Consider the following 11636-nt stretch of genomic DNA (forward strand, 5'->3'; position numbering starts at 1 on the left):
CTTGAAGAAATTTGTCCAGACTCCATTTAAAGGTGATGGGATCCTTTTCCCCTTTGATCAGTTTTGGGACAATGTATCATCATCGTCAGCCCAACACAGATTAGAACCATACACTTGTGAATGAAGCACACATAAACAATTTCAGCGTTTCCTAAGAGGGGGACCGTTTGAGCGATAGATTGCTCCCAGTTGAAGGAGGTTAATGGTCAACAGTTGGAATGTAGCCCTCAAGAGATTCATGCAACACATAGCTGCCATGCATTTTGTAAATTGGTATCCTTTCCGTTGAATTGGTCACATTATTATTATGAATAAACATACTTGAAGTAATCGACCTTATAGAAAGCAGGAGAAATGTCCTCAAATATGTGATACCTAACCTGCCTTTCCGCTGGTCCGTTTGTAGCAGCTGTTTGACAACATTGTTTCTTCGCATTATTATCGTGCAACTGCAACGAATCACCACCCCTTTGCCATCGTAGGAGCACCACACGAACCGCCTTCCATAAACTCACAGAATGTCAAGAGGCAGGTGCCCCTTTCTGATATGGGAAAAATAGTAAAAGTAATTGAGCGTACCCCATTATATGCATGCATGGCGATAACGTACCCACATCAGCCTTGGCAAATATGTAGTAGTTCATTCTAGACAATGTTTCTTGTCTTCCCCCATGTGTTAATGCGAACAGACTGTCTCTACTGTCGACTCTGGAGCATGCAACATACAGCTGGCCGTGGGAAAAGCAAGGCTCTTCCAAGAGAAATTCAGCCAGAGAAAGAGTCTGACCCTGGGACTTGTTGACAGACATGGCGAAGCTGAGCCGGAGGGGAAATTGCAGTCTTCTGAAGGTGAAAGGTATGTCTGCTCCCAAGGGAGTAAGGGGAATCCTGGGAATGAATACATCCTCACCTTTTCCACATCCAGAAAGGATGGTTGCCTTGACAACATGCTTCATCAATTTGTTTACAACCAAGGTTTTGCAAAAACCGAACATTGATCAAAGCAGTTGTTATGACTAAAACATGCCTCGGAACATACCTAATGCATATCTGAAATTTCAATCGAATCGGTCTGGTGCTTCAGCAGTTTGGCCTGGCTTGACGCGATAGCACTTGTACAAGTAAACAGCAGAAAAATATAACTTTTTGAAAGGCAGCTTGGGTATTGATTTGATTCAAGAGGTTACCAAGGTTACAGCTTTAACAATGTCACGCCCCAAACTGTCTTTTCTCAAGTGTAAGGCCTCATGTTTCCACAGTTTCATGGTAATTTATTAACACCCGTGCAACGCCAGTTACTACTGCTAGTGAAATGGATGAAGAAAGTAGTAAGTATTTACCAGTAGCTTGTGCAGTGCAGAGGCTGTTATTGCTTTAACTATTTCATGCTACGCAGAAATCGCTTCCATTTATTGCAATGGAAAGCCTCAATGCCAGATGATTACTGTTATTGGCAGTGGCTATTTTGAGGTCATGTGGGGTCAGAATGTGTGTGCACACCATGATGGAGATTAATTGTTTATGCATCGGAGAAGGAATGGGGTAAGAATTCTGAGAAAAACAAATCAGGAGCTACCTCAACAAAGGCATTTTGTTTGAATGTGAGTTTGTCAAATTGTGCTCAAACAAAGTGCAGTTTAATGAAATGAACCATGGCATAAGACTCGTTGGGTGAAAATGCATTCGTTTACTGAGTTTGGTTTAAATTGGCTCAATGGTCCCAGCGCTATAGCCTGCCTTAAAGGCATTTTTTGAGTCGGTTTTTCCCGTGCTGTATTCAAATGACACAGAATTTGAAAAAAATAATAACGAAACGAAAAACCTTGGGTAAGACAACTGGAGGTTTCTACGGGACAACCTGCTAAGGGCCACTGACCAGATCTGTGGATGGTGCAAAGTCCCCTCTCGACCCAAAATAACATGGTGATGGAACAATGTTGTTGACAAGGCTATTAGACAAAAGAAACAAGCTTGGAAGGACTGGAAGAATGGTGGTAGCAGGGAATTGCATCAGACTGCCAAAAGAATTGAGGTATTTCGTGTTGCAAGACAGTGTGTGAGAGAGAGAACCGTGATATCGTAGGAGAGAAATGTGTCCACATGGATGATGGTTCACTTGCAATAAACAAGGCTGCAGAGAGAGGTTTGGAGACGCCACTATGAAAAGTTGCTCAATAAAGAGAATGAATGGGAGAAAGACAGTCTGCCGAATGTCGACCCAACAGAGCGACCAGCTATCCGAGTTGACAGTACCATGGTAGATAAAGCAATTAAGAGTATGAAGACAGGGAAAGCCCCTGGTCTATCAGGAATCGCTGCAGAGATGCTCAAAATATCTGGCAGTGTCGGCTATAGCCTAGTCTCCCGTATAGTTAAACAGGTGATACACGAAGGAGTCATACCCGATGACTAGTGTAGCAGCACCATAGTCAACTGCTACAAAGGTAAAGGTGATGCTTTAGATACAAATAATTACAGAGGTATCAAGTTGTTGGAACAGGTAATGAAAGTCACGGAGAGATCATAGCCCAACTAATTAGGGAGAGAGTCAGTTTAGATGAGATGCAGTTTGGGTTCATGCTAGGGAAAAGAACCACTGATGCTGATGAATACCAGCCTGATGACATAGTCAACAAAGGGAGTTGAAGAAGTAATTAACTGAACCCTCTATCCAAATATTTATTGATCTTGTTCCATTCTTTGTAACAATTTTTATTCTTGTAACTTTTCGTAACTATTATAAATGTTATCATTATTATAACTATTCTTCAAATTGAATATTCATTAGGAGCTGCCACACATGCAAGTTTGTTAATATTGTTAGCAACAGTTTGTTTTATGTCATGTGTGGTCCAAAAGGCCTTCTTTTCTTCCTCCCATCACACTCCTTTCATGCACTTATCCCCTCTTCCTTCTCCTTCAACGGTATTCTTTTGAACTAGTGTATACGAAGGCTGTCTTTCGTCTTATATTTTTGCCAAATAATGCCTATGAATGGGACCAGCGAATTTCTTCATGGAACTGGGTTTTATGTTCAGATAATTGATGCCTGCCAATCTAATAGAACATGTGTACAATATATCAGGCATTAAACCAAATACGCTTTGTGTGTACCTTATATATATGTATATGATGTATGTTTATGAAAAGATGGGAAAGGTGATTAGGTAAGTGAGGCAAAATGAGTAAATTCTGACTTCTTTTCTCCTTACCTGTTTGAACCTATTGCATTGCAGCATCATTTTGCACTGTTGCATCATCTTCAGAAGTAAAAATTGGTCAGCATAGTTGTTATTGAAGTTGAGAGAGCTTGAAACATAGTCAGCTGACAGGTGCATTTTTTTCAAGAAATTTTTCTTCAGCTTTGACCTGATTGTAATTAAAATTGCTAATAAAATATCTGGATAATTTTTGACGTTTAACAATCAACATTCATTTGTCTTTTGGATGCCAAATCAATTTTTTCCCACGCTAATGAGTAATGTGCGTGTGCATACCCGACAGAGTGTAAGTATCTTGAAAGAAAAGTTGAACATAAGAAGCATCAGCTGTGGTGTGCAAGAGAGACGATTGCGCTGGTATGGACATGTGGCGAGAATGGACGAGGATAGCTGCGTGAAAAAGTGCCACACCCTAACAGTTGCGGGAACCCGTGGAAGAGGTAGGCCCAGGTAGACCTGGGCTAAGGTGGTGAGGCAAGACCTGCGAACATTGGGCCTCACCGAGGCGATGACTTCTGACCAAGACCTTTGGAAATATGCTGTGCGTGAGAAGACCCGGCAAGCCAAGTGAGACCTAAATCCAAGGCCTCTGCCAGCCCACTTATGCATACCTTTCCTTCTTTGGACACTAAACTTTGCTTGCGAAGACCTGTTGAGGCAAGCGAAATTGAAACCGAACTAAATTCGACGACTGGCACCCATGCCAACGTCGTCTCCTTCATTGGACATGAAATTCAGCTTGCGAAGACTTATTGGAGCAAGCGAAAGCAAAATCGGGATGGTACCTGTGCCTGGCATCACCTTTCTGGCACTTGTGCCCATGGCATGTGTAATGGACTTTCAAGCAAAATCGTTGCCAGTGCCCCTGGACTGGCTCTTGTGCGGGTGGCACGTAAAAGCACCCACTACACTCTCAGAGTGGTTGGCGTTAGGAAGGGCATCCAGCTGTAGAAACTCTGCCAAATCAGATTGGAGCCTGGTGTAGCCATCTGGTTTCACCAGTCCTCAGTCAAATCGTCCAACCCATGCTAGCATGGAAAGCCGACGTTAAACGAGGATGATGATGATGAATGTCTGATTTGTTCATTTTCAATTTTCAAAAAAGTTATGTCTAAAGTGAGGCAAAATAGATAATGACTAATTTTAACAACTACTTCTGTTTAATAAGCATAGTGCATAAACATATCAGGAAGAGAGGCACTCCAGCAGATCATGAAGAAACTATAGAGAAAGCTTGTGACATGATACCTAAAGGTGTATCAACCTATCATGCTGCAACTACAACTAATGTCCCATATGAGAAACTTCAAAGACGAGTCAACAGTATCTACCACTCTGAATGAATTGACAATGGACGTTTTGTTCGTGTGATTTCGAAGAAAGAGGAGGAAGACAGTCAATACACTCTTGCTTTCATCTAGGTTAGTTTGGCCATGTGGAACACAGGAAATTCAGAAAATAGATGTATCTAGACACAGCTGAGAAAAAAAAACCGTTTTAAAGAATAATGGACTGTGGGAAAAACTGCTTGACCAAGGCTCACAAGGAGAACCTTTCGACAGAAACACTAGCAAAGTTTTTTTATGCTGGTAGAAGATGTTTTTTAAGAAGCTGAAATTTCTAATGACCCAAATACTGGTAGACGGAACTTTAAAGCTTAAAGTGACTTTAATACAAACCCAGCTCAACGAAAACTTTAATTCACTATCGATTTTTCTGATGTCTAAGGATAGATGTTGATGTGCGAGTGTTTTTTCAAATGTAATTCAGGAAAAGTAAAAAGGCAAATTTATTTTACATTGTCATACTCATTTTGCCCCACTTAATCTCTCTTTTGTATGCTCAAAGAGTTTTCTGAAAGTGTTCTGAAGATGTTATAGTTTTTAATGCATTCAGAGAAGGTCGTTTGTAAAATGCAGTATTACTCATTGTGCCCCGCACATCTCCTACAGAAAAGTGAGAACAATAACAAACTATGTCGTTGGAGTGGAACACGAGATAAAAACATGGAACAAGAGTGGATGAAAAAATAATAGAAGGGGAAGAGTTTGAAAGAGCTAGAATAAAAATAGAGTCCCTGAAAATTAGATTAACTTTGGTATTTCAATGAACATCAAAGAGCATGAAGAGGTAAAAGAAAACGGGATTTGTAGGGAACAGACATGGTGTAGATGAAATAGAAATGTAAATAGGAGAGGTTTTATATAAATGCAGAAATATATTAATGTATTATATAAATGTAGAAATATATTAAATCTATAGATGATACTTACATAATGAAATGAGTGATGTACTGAAGTAGCGATGAGGACATTGGTAAATTCAGCAGAACTTTCAACTACTTCTTACAAGACATCTTAAATTTCTTCTTCTGGTTATTAAATAATCAATTTTTTATGTTAATTTGTGATTACTAGTACAGTCTAAATAAGTTAATAGAAAGAATACTATATCTACAATATTTATAAATATAATGGCGAGTGAAGGTAGACATACCGGAAGTCACTGATAACGTTCGAAGAATGGACTTCCAATCACTGGAGAGTTCTTTACAAATTGTGGTGATTGTGTTTTTAGTGTCCTAACATTTATCAAGTATTCTCTCGTCTTTACCATCTATATTAAAACAAATTAAATTTTCCACTTTGTCCTTTTTTTATTCCTCTTGTTTAATCCCAAGTCAGCCCTGATCCAGTGTTTTCATAAAGGACAGTTGATTGGCAGATTGTTCGTCTAGGAACTAAAGATAGGAGAGTCAATCTACCAGCTATTTTCATTCAATTTTCAGATAGTGTATATTGAGGACGGAATTAATCTGTGTGCACCCTTGATGCTGTTTATTTCTACGTCTGATGCAATAGACTTAAGTTCAAAAATGCCAAATGTAGACCACGTGTATTTGTTTACGTTTATGAACAAGATTGTCGCTTGCCATAAAGAATTTTTATTTTTTACTTATGTAGGGGCGGGGTATTTTGAAGTCGGCGCAAAAGCGAAAGAGAGAGACTGACAGACAGAGAGAGAAAGAGCGATTGAATCAGGGAAGTTATCTTTCGAAGTCTGCGTAAAGCCGAGGAATTGATGTGTGTGTTTGATGGGATGTACGAAACAGAAAGTGTGGCGTATATGTGAAGTTGTTTTGTTAGTGTGTTTGAAGAGACAGAGAGAGCAGTGGTGCTGGAGTGTGTGTGTGTGATGGAAGAGAGAGAGATAACTGAAATTTATTCACTTTTGTAGAGAGTAGTTGACAGAAAAAAGAGAGAGAAAGAGGTTATGTATGTATGAATTTATGTATATGTGAATGGCTTCAGTGACATGCACACACACACACATACGTTCATACACCTATTGCATACATGTTTTTTGTACGCATACATGTTCATGTGCGTGTGTATTTACATTTTTAGTGAGTGATTGATAGAGAAAGAGAGAGGGGGGGTTGTTACGCATGTATGTATGTAAGTGTGAATGGCTTCAGTCACACACACACGCAAAAATACATACGTACGTACACCTATTGCATACATGTTTTTTGTACGCATACATGTTCATGTGCGTGTAAGGGAGAGAGAGAGGGGGGTATTATTTTTGTTTCTGCTTGTTGTTTCTCTCTTCCTCTCTCTCTCAAATACATACACATCAATTCCTCTGCTTCACGTGAACTTCAAAAGATAACTTCCTTGATCCAATCGCTCTCTCTCTCTCTCTCTCTCTCTCTCTCTCTCTTTCGCTTTTACGCGCCACCTTCAAGACTTCCCCACATAAGTAAAAAATAAAATTAATTAATTTAAAAAATACTAGAAAAGAGGGCTGAGTTAAATAGAATTAAAATAAAATACATTTCTTGCAAACTAGAGAAATCTGTGGTTACTTATCATGCTCGAAATAGTAGCCAATTCTTCTTTGTCACAATCTTAGGTTATTTATAACAGGACACATATCACTGAAAAAAAAAAGGGAACGATCTTGACAGGAATTAGTTTTGATTTTATAGTTGTGCTATATGGAAGACTTTTGATTTTAAACCTGTTGGAACGCAGTAGAATTATTGCTCTAAACAACAACTATGTTGAAGATCGTCTATAAATTTATTGGGCAAAACATGAAGACGAAGTAACTAGAGATGCCCTGAAATAGTGAGATTTGAGAGTGAATGAGAGGATGTTTCCTGGGGCTAAATAACAGTGCTACAGAGTTTTCTTTCTATGTAATAATTTATTCGGTCGCGATTCCAAGTTTCTCACATGAATTTCGAAGGAGCAAAAAAATAATAAAATAAATAAATAAATAAATATACAACGCAATGCTCTAACTTTAAACAGATCCTTTCAATTTTACTGCATTTACTTTTACCGACGCTCTTCTACACACTTTCTCTGATACAAGTTCTGAATATCTACTATATAGAACTCTCTATTAGTTAGAGGTAGGGTTTTACCACACAAGTACTGACGCTTTCGATATGTCAACTTCAGTCTTCTCTGTATTTATAAATTGTATAGATATTTTATTTTTTGTTTACATATATTTATACTTTGTTAGTAATAACTAATTAACTGCTGTGATTAACTTAAGAGATTGTTCATTAACCAAACAAAGACAATAGAGATATCTTGTAAAAAGTAGTTCTGTCTATTAATTTCAAGTTTTGCCGTTTCAGTACATCTTTCTGTCATCTTATAACTACATTGCTTTGTAAGTAATATTTATATATAATTTACAGTTCTTTTATACTAAACTTCTTTTATATTTACATTTCTACGTCAGTTACATCATTCCTGCTCCCTGTTGTTTTATGTTTTATCTCCTCATGTTTACTTCATTCTCTAATTTTTTGCTTTTAAAATTTAGTTGTTTTTATTTAAGGATTTGTTTTCATTTCTTTTAATTCTGTTTTCTCTTTGTTTTATAATCATACATCAGACATTTGCATGTCAACGAGAAATTCAAAAGTGCAATCAATTGATTACTACATTCCATAATATCAAATTTGTCTTTGTTTAATATTTGCATTAGCTACGGGAAAAAAAATACCAGTGGAGAGTAGGGTATAATGGATAAGTGGGACATAATGAGTCATTTGCCAGATTTCCATCATTTTTTGTCAACTCCAAACCAGAAAGTATGATGTAGCAGCTATTATGGATTGTATCATCCCTCCTGCTATTAATATAAATGTATCTTCCTGTTGACTCCTTTTCAAGTTCCTCAGTCACTAGACCAACCAACTTTTCATTGTCAAGTAAAACTTCGCGGCACTGCAAGAAGTATTGCAAATTTGAATTTCTTGTACCATAAGTATGTTCGGAGTATCCTATGTTATGTCGGATAAAGGAAATCATCATCATCATCGTTTAACGTCCGCTTTCCATGCTAGCATGGGTTGGACGACTTGACTGAGGACTGGTGAAACCGGATGGCAACACCAGGCTCCAATCTAAATTTGGCAGTTTCTACAGCTGGATGCCCTTCCTAACGCCAACCACTCAGAGAGTGTAGTGAAATATCATTGGAAATTCTGAAATTCAAGGTAATTCAAAAATGAGGTATAATGGACCACTTAAGATATAGCGCATACGTTTCTATAAATAGAAGAAAAGAAGACTTAAGTCTTCCACAACCTACACATTTGTGCCAGTATCTGAACGTGTTTCAGCAGCATTGTTTCATGTAATTAGTGATATTTACACAGAATCAAAGGGTGGTAAGGTGATTACATCGTTATTCCAGGAGGCAAAACGGAAGTAAAAATAAGTCATTCATCTTGTTATGATAATGTGTTTCATGGAAAATATGCTCTCTCAAATGACAATCTCATTGGAGACTTCCATGGAGTAGGCCTCTGGCCTGTAGATTGAGCTGCTGTTAATGACAAGTTGGCATCCTTCAAGAGCCAGAGCACAGGCTTTCTTCAAGTTTCACTGAATCATCATTTAATTGCTTGAAAAAGCTATTATATGAAGCAAACAATTTAAGCCATTGCCCCTGAAAAATCAGCTGAAACCAGAATTAGAGTCACTGACTCTAACGAGAAGAGGCAGTGTGTCCAAACTTCCTATGGAAGCCCTAACATTTATGAGGTTGTCAAGTGGTTTAAGATTGAGGCAGAAGAGTATGCAGCAAAACATGCACCAAAAAAGCATTGGAAGTCTAAGAGTGGAAAGAAGGAGGGTCACTTGTTACAAAATGGCAGAAAACATGTAGTGCAGAGTGTTACAATAGTGATAATGGCCATGATAGTGTAAATTATTTGAAAGATGAGGATGCTGAGTGCTCCATCTGTAAGAGATTCTGGAGCAGATACAAAGGCAGGAAGAATGAAGTTTGGTTGCTGTGTGACCTTTGTGATGATTATGTCTACCCATATATATTCAAAGAGCAACAGATGTTAACTAAGATTTCTGTGAGAAGTGTACAGCTTAACCTGGACTACATGTGCTATATGGAAGACTTTGTTGTGATTGATTTAACATTCAAAGTGACTGTTGTTCTGTAAACATGGTGGTTGTTTTTTTTATATTTTGTTGAAAATTGAATTTATTTAACTTGGTTAGATTAAGAGTTTTTTAGTCCTGTGTTTGTGCTTGTTTGCTATCTACTATCGTGTACTCAGTATATTTTATTGTGTCAACAGTACCAGTGAGGTTGCCTTGTACCCCATAAGGTTAAGACTCCTCACTACTCTGTCATTTCCATTTATCTGAGGCATAAGAAAGTAGTATCCTCACAAACACAGGAAAATATGGAAGAAAAATCACATCCTTGTGATAAATGTGGCAAGTTATACATAACTAGAAAGAATTTAATTCAACATAAATTAAGCCACTCAGTCTCCAAATTGTACCACTGTGAAGTCTGTGATAAAAGATTTACTAGAAACAGTTTGTTAACATGCCACAAACGTATTCACACAAGAAAGAAACTGTCAGAAGAATGAGTGTGAGTGAAGAGTGTAAGAGCATGAAGGAAGAAACAGAGGTGTGGGTAGTGGTCAGTAGACGGATGGAAGTTACATGATTGTTTAGAAAAGAAATTAGTGGCAGCTACATAATTATTAGTGTGGGAGATTAATTGTATGGTGATGATGATGATGATATATATATATATATATATATATATATATATATATATGATGGACTCTCCTGTCAGTTTTGACGTATAAGGATCTGACTACCTACACTTTCTTTGTCAGTTATGATTATGTTGAATGTAACATTTGAGTCTTGTCAATGATTTGCAAAGAAGCTTGCAGCTGTTGCAAGTATGAGGATTATGGGTAAGTGCAGGTGGTATATTTGCAGCTGCTTTTCTCCTTTGGCTTGCACCCCTCTTAATGCTGGGTGTAACAAAGTCTCTTATACCATTTTGCCATGACACATACATGCATGCATGTGTGTGTGTGTATAAAAATGAGGATTTATCTAGGGGAAATAACTAATGTAAGTGAATTTCAATACAGGGTGGAATGTTTCAGTGTAAAAGAGGAATCAGTTTTCAAGACTGTCTTCATTCTAAGATTCATGACTATAGTCCTTACCCAGATTCACCAGAACTCTATACCAGAATGTCTTTTCTCTGTAAACATTTTCTGACTCTTCCTTGCCATTCTAACTTTCAGTATATGTGGTCAAATATTTTCTCTCCAGTAATCATAATTTTGCTGTCTCTTATGTCTTGTGTTCTTTTTAATTTCAGGTTATCTGCTGATATTGAGATAAAAATCTTACACTAAAGATGATCAACATATTTATCAACATATGAAAACTGATGCTAGCTGTATTTGCAGTGTTTGGTTGAATGTGTGTCACATTGTTTGCAAAAATTCTTACACAAATGTATAACAATTAAACTTGGAAGATTGACCATGAAATTTTAGCTGTATGTACTTTCGTAGCTGTACTTTCTTCTTAATTGAAGCAAATTTCACAATCCTATAGTTACTGATTATTAATTACAAAATAAATCCACTTGCAGTTTCTTAATAAAAACCACCATGCTTTAAATACAACCAGCACAAAAAGAATGTATAGATTAAAACAAAGTTATGAATAAGAAAGTAGTATCCTCACAGACACAGGAAAATATGGAAGAAAAATCACATCCTTGTGATATATGTGGCAAGTTATACATAACTAGAAAGAATTTAATTCAACATAAATTAAGCCACTCAGTCTCCAAATTGTACCACTGTGAAGTCTGCGATAAAAGATTTACTAGAAACAGTTTGTTAACACGCCACAAACATATTCACACAGGAGAGAGACCATATCATTGTGATATCTGTGGCGAAAGATTTTCTAGAAGTAGCAATTTGTCTCGACACAAACTTATTCATACTGGAGAGAAACTACACCACTGTGATATTTGTGGTAAGACATTCTCTGATAGTGGTATATTGTCTTCCCATAAACGTGT

General features: G+C 37.4%; 1 protein-coding gene across 5 annotated transcripts in view; it reads right to left on the reverse strand.

Annotated features, from left to right (window-relative positions):
* The window catches only part of LOC106881333 (zinc finger protein 239), a 14300-nt gene extending 6644 nt beyond the window's left edge, over positions 1-7656 (reverse strand). For 2 of the 5 annotated variants that reach the window (XM_052969372.1, XM_052969371.1), the window contains exons 1-2: positions 5495-7656; positions 3213-3369 (exon numbers count right to left, since the gene is read on the reverse strand). The gene's annotated coding sequence lies outside the window, so the exon portion shown is untranslated. The remainder of the gene's footprint in view (positions 1-3212; positions 3370-5494) is intronic. The other 3 variants (XM_052969375.1, XM_052969373.1, XM_052969370.1) reach the window with 2 other exon arrangements.
* Positions 7657-11636: the final 3980 nt, after the last annotated feature.

This window comes from Octopus bimaculoides, chromosome 7 (assembly GCF_001194135.2).
Source record: "Octopus bimaculoides isolate UCB-OBI-ISO-001 chromosome 7, ASM119413v2, whole genome shotgun sequence".
Classification (NCBI taxonomy): Eukaryota; Metazoa; Mollusca; class Cephalopoda; order Octopoda; family Octopodidae; genus Octopus; species Octopus bimaculoides.